The following is a 6,253-nucleotide window of genomic DNA, read 5'->3' as shown; positions in this document are numbered from 1 at the left end:
ATTCTCGTTCTAGTCAATACAGACATGTGCGATCCCTTTGCTTAATTATATGCATCACTGTAACTAGTACTCCATCCGTCAATTTATAAGTTGTGCTGCCAGTGTTTGGGGCCGGCGCACGATCATGCACGTGCATTCGACTAAACTGTAAGTTGAACCGTTTATGTTCTCTTCCCTAATCGAAAACAGTTTATTCGACTGAACCGTATGCCGTATATTACAAACACCTTGATCTGGCTGACCGTTTCTATTGCTTTCCCTAATAGAAAACAGTTCATCGGAGCGAACCATAGGCCGTATATCACACACGCATTAATATGGCTGCCCGTTTCTGTTGTTTTGTCTAATCGCAAACAGTTCGTGTGGATCAACCGTATGCCCTGCTTCGCACACACAACTGACATCTGAACCGTGTTTGATGCATCCGTCATCGCAAACATTTTGCACCTTTTTTGACGGGTTTTTTACACCACCGTTTGCGATTATGACATGGCACACAGTTTCGTCGAAGGGTCTCTGATCGTAGTGTCGTGTTAGCAGCATCCTGCAGTAGTGCCTGCATCGCCCCGACCCGGTGGCCTCGCGCCATGCGGCGGCCCATCATAGCCACCTCTCGCGCCAGCCCGCCCATCGATCCATGCCATACGCCTCCACCGCGTCTGCACGGCGGCCCTGCGGTATGCCTCGTCGGCTTCGTCCCCTGCTGCGTCGGTGCGGCTGCGTCAGGCTTGTCGGCTGCCTCAGCTCGGGTGCCGCTGCTACGTTGGTCGCTTAGGCCTTGCTGCCCGGGCGCCGGCGCTTTTTTGGCAGCCCGGGTGCCGGCGCTGACGTGCTCGTCCGCACGTCGTCCTACAACGTCCGTCATCGTCGGCCGCATTGGACTCCGCCGCCACCCCGCCTCCACCGAGCGGCGTCCCCGACCTCACGCGCGATCGGCCTGATCACCCGCTCGCCTCCGCGATCCGCCTCATCTACGCCACGCGATCGACCTGGCCCGTCGGTTGCGCGCACCTCCGCAGGTCCCGTGAAGATCGTCCCCGAGTTCAGCGCGCCCCTTCACCGATCGAGCATCGGGTTGTCGCTGTGTCGCCCTATCGGGCCGCAATGCCGGCACCCTGTGGTTCTCCCCGCGGCTCCATCGACCCGCGTGCTGCCGCTGCGTCGCCCCATCAGGTCGTAGCAAGCGTGGCACACGGTCTCCGCGACCGATCGAGGCCGTCCCCGCGGCTGCACTGACCCGGGCTCTGCCGCTGCGTCGCCCCTTCGGGCCGTAGCGCCGCGACCCGCGGTCCCCGCCGTCACCCTGACCAGCCTATTGCCGCCGCGTCCCCGCTTCGGGCCGTAGCGCGGCGGCACACGGTCCACTCCGCCGTCCCCGCGCGTCGACTTCCCGTGGTATGCGCCGCGCCGGCTGTCGTGGTTCTAAGTCTAACAGTAGAATAGGGGGTACGTAGGAGGAGGCAAGATCCTAGCTACGATGAGGTTGTGCACGCAAGATTTACGAGTTCAGGCCCTTCTCGGAGGAAGTAACAGCCCTACGTCTCGGTGCCCGGAGGCGGTCGACTAGATTATGCATGAAGTTACAGGGGGTGCGAACCCTTGTGCCAGTGGAGGGGAGTGGTTTATATAGAGTGCGCCAGGACCCCAACCAGCCCAGGCTACAAGAGGTTCAATGTACATAAAGGGGAGACATTACTGGTAACGCCAATAATAAAGGCATATAAATGATCATTAAGACTACGGAGTGAACGCCTGACCGTTGCCATCCTGAGTGACTTTAGATCTTTTGTACTCCGAGTGATTTCTGATGTGGTCGAGTGAGTATATCCTGGTCGAATGGAATTGGGTTATCCGAGTGAAATGCTTCTAGTCGAGTGGGTTGCACTCTGAGGTGACTACGGTCGGTAGATGCTGCTGTGCTTTGAATGTCTTTGACTTTTAGGGCAGTGTCCTTGGGAAGGGTGTTTAGGTCAAGCCCATTACCCTACCCTAGGTACATGTCATCGTCCTTAGCCCCCGAATGGATCGGGGTCCGAGTGGAGAAGGGGTTGAAGATGATTCCGACCCGAATTTTATGCTTCAGGGGCATTTTACCTAGGTGGGTGAACCATGCTAGAACTTTCCACTCCATCTTCAGTTGCCTTGATCCATTCAGAATTTGTCGAGTGAACTTATGTAGATATGCTTCGAGTGTTGGAGCGGCATGAAATCTTGGGCGTGATTGGTTGCGTTGTCGTTCCCGGATCTCACGGGATTCGAAATTTGGAGAAGCGCGCGGGACAGAGGGCACCGTAGTAAACAGGATGCCTCGATCCTCGCGCCGCCTTTTTCTCCACGTACCGAGCGCGCGACTGTTGCGGGATTTGACAGGATCATTTGGGCCTACGCGTCAGCCACTCGGAAGTGAGCCCATAAAAGGCGTTGAGGTCGATGCGATTGCACAGTGTTCCTTATTCCCCTTCTTCCTCCTCTGCTTCTCCATCGTTCCCCTCTTCACTCTCGATGCCACCGTTTCGCCCGAGAGCAATCCTCGGCGATGGGGAAGGACAAGACGGCTGCCTTGGAGCGCGCCAAGAAGGCGACGGCGACGGCGAAGTCGAAGGGCAAGAAGACGAGTTGGGGGTCGTCATCAAGGTCCAGATTGCCGCCCGGCTGGATTCAGGGGGACTGGATCCGGTCTACAATCCGGCAAGAAGATCTGGATGATCTAAAAGCGGGGGGCTTGATTGCCCCTGGATTTGGGAGGCTGCCTGGGAATGAACTCGAGCCGCAGCCGCAGGAGGGTGAGTGCGTCCTCCTCGCCACTCATGTCGACCGCGGCTTCTCTTTGCCTCCCCGTCCTTTTTCCGAGGTTTCTTGAATAGTTTCGGAGCCCAATTTCATCATTTTTCTCCCAACACAATCACATATCTTGCCGCGTATGTATCTTTGTGCGAAAACTTCTTGGGCTGTCGACCACACTGGGGTCTTTTCAAGCACATTTTTACTTGTCACTCTTAGTCTGTGAAGAAGGCTAGTCTGACTGATGATAAGACCCGAGTGATCCAGATGTGTGGGGGTTTAGGGATTCAGATGAGAGGTAGGAGTGCTTTCCCTGCAATGACCCTTCCTGACTCGGTTAGGGATGGCAGTCGAGTTAGTTTTACTGTAAGGATGTTCCGACTCCCGGTTAGTCGACCGGTCTTCCTCCCTTCACCATGGACCGAATCCACCAACCCCCTTCGTTGCTCGAGACCTCGGAGGAGAAAGATGAAGTGTTGATGCTAGTCGACCGGGTAGTTCAGTTGGTCCGTGACGGCGTGACTGGTATGGATTTGTTGGAGGTGTTCCTCAGTCGACGCATCCAGCCTCTCCAGGCACGCGATATAAATAAAGAATGAGTTCATTACAGTACCTTGAAGTGGTGTTTTGTTTTCTTTCGCTAATGGAGCTCACGAGATTTTCTGCTGAGTTTTGTGTTGTGAAGTTTTCAAGTTTTGGGTGAAAGATTTGATGGATTATGGAACAAGGAGTGGCAAGAGCCTAAGCTTGGGGATGCCCATGGCACCCCCAAGATAATCTAAGGACACCTAAAAGCCAAAGCTTGGGGATGCCCCGGAAGGCATCCCCTCTTTCGTCTACTTCCATCGGTAACTTTACTTGGAGCTATATTTTTATTCACCACATGATATGTGTTTTGCTTGGAGCGTCTTGTATGATTTGAGTCTTTGCTTTTTAGTTTACCACAATCATCCTTGTTGTACACACCTTTTGAGAGAGACACACATGATTCAAAAATTATTAGAATACTCTATGTGCTTCACTTATATCTTTTGAGCTATATAGTGTTTGCTCTAGTACTTCACTTATATCTTTTAGAGCACGGTGGTGGATTTGTTTTATAGAAACTATTGATCTCTCATGCTTCACTTAGATTATTTTGAGAGTCTTAAATAGCATGGTAATTTGCTTAAATAATCCTAATGTGCTAGGTATTCAACATTAGTAAAAACTTTCTTATGAGTGTTTTGAATACTAAGAGAAGTTTGATGCTTGATGATTGTTTTCAGACATGGAGGTAGTGATATTAAAGTTGTGCTAGTTGAGTAGTTGTGAATTTGAGAAATACTTGTGTTGAAGTTTGCAAGTCCCGTAGCATGCACGTATGGTAAACGTTATGTAACAAATTTGAAACATGAGGTGTTCTTTGATTGTCCTCCTTATGAGTGGCGGTCGGGGACGAGCGATGGTCTTTTCCTACCAATCTATCCCCCTAGGAGCATGCGCGTAGTGCTTGGTTTTTGATGACTTGTAGATTTTTGCAATAAGTATGTGAGTTCTTCATGACTAATGTTAAGTCCATCGATTAGACGCACTCTCACCTTTCCATCATTGCTAGCCTCTTCGGTACCGTGCATTGCCCTTTCTCACATTGAGAGTTGGTGCAAACTTCGCCGGTGCATCCAAACCCCGTGATATGATACGCTCTTTCACACATAAACCTCCTTATATCTTCCTCAAAACAGCCACCATACCTACCTATTATGGCATTTCCATAGCCATTCCGAGATATATTGCCATGCAACTTTCCACCGTTCCGTTTATCATGACACGTTCATCATTGTCATATTGCTTTGCATGATCATGTAGTTGACATAGTATTTGTGGCAAAGCCACAGTTCATAATTCTTTCATACATGTCACTCTTGATTCATTGCATATCCCGGTACACTGCCGGAGGCATTCATATAGAGTCATACTTTGTTCTAGTATCGAGTTGTAATCATTGAGTTGTAAATAAATAGAAGTGTGATGATCATCATTTTCTAGAGCATTGTCCCAAGTGAGGAATAAAAAAAAGGCCATAAAAAAGAGAAGGCCCCAAAAAAATAGAGAAAAAGAGAGAAGGGACAATGTTACTATCCTTTTACCACACTTGTGCTTCAAAGTAGCACCATAATCTTCATGATAGAGAGTCTCTTGTTTTGTCACTTTCATATACAAGTGGGAATTTTTCATTATAGAACTTGGCTTGTATATTCCAACAATGGGCCTCCTCAAGTGCTCTAGGTCTTCATGAGCAAGCAAGTTGGATGCACACCCACTTAGTTTCTTTTGTTGAGCTTTCATATATTTATAGCTCTAGTGCATCCGTTGCATGGCAATCCTTACTCCTTGCATTAACATCAATCGATGGGCATCTCCATAGCTCATTGATTAGCCTCGTCGATGTGAGACTTTCTCCTTTTTTGTCTTCTCCACATAACCCCCGTCATCATATTCTATTCCACCCATAGTGCTATATCCATGGCTCACGCTCATGTATTGCGTGAAGGTTGAAAAAGTTTGAGATTACTAAAGTATGAAACAATTGCTTGGCTTTTCATCGGGGTTGTGCATGATGAGAGCATTCTTGTGTGACGAAAATGGAGCATGACTAAACTATATGATTTTGTAGGGATGAACTTTCTTTGGCCATGTTATTTTGAGAGGACATAATTGCTTAGTTAGTATGCTTGAAGTATTATTATTTTTATGTCAATATTGAACTTTTATCTTGAATCTTTCGGATCTGAATATTCATACCACAATTAAGAAGAATTACATTGAAATTATGCCAAGTAGCATTCCACATCAAAAATTCTGTTTTTATCATTTACCTACTCGAGGACGAGCAGGAATTAAGCTTGGGGATGCTTGATACGTCTCCAACGTATCTATAATTTTTGATTGCTCCATGCTATATTATCTTCTGTTTTGGACATTATTGGGCTTTATTATACACTTTTATATTATTTTTGGGACTAACCTATTAACCGGAGGCCCAGCCCAGAATTGCTGTTTTTTGCCTATTTCAGAGTTTCGCAGAAAAAGAATATCAAACGGAGTCCAAACGGAATGAAACCTTTGGGAACGTGATTTTCGGAACGAACATGATCCAGAGGACTTGGACCCTACGTCAAGAAAGCTACCAGGAAGCCACGAGGTAGGGGGCGCGCCTACCCCCTGGGCGCGCCCTCCACCCTCGTGGGCCCCACGTTGCTCCACCGACGTACTCCTTCCTCCTATATATACCTACGTACCCCCAAACTACCAGATACGGAGCCAAAAACCTAATTCCACCGCCGCAACCTTCTGTACCCGTGAGATCCCATCTTGGGGCCTGTTCCGGAGCTCCGCCGGAGGGGGCATCGATCATGGAGGGCTTCTACATCAACACCATTGCCTCTCCGATGAAGTGTGAGTAGTTTACCTCAGACCTTCGGGTCCATAG

This window comes from Aegilops tauschii, chromosome 5, assembly GCF_002575655.3.
Source record: "Aegilops tauschii subsp. strangulata cultivar AL8/78 chromosome 5, Aet v6.0, whole genome shotgun sequence".
In the NCBI taxonomy this organism is placed as follows: Eukaryota; Viridiplantae; Streptophyta; class Magnoliopsida; order Poales; family Poaceae; genus Aegilops; species Aegilops tauschii.
Note: the sequence above shows the minus strand (reverse complement) of the source record.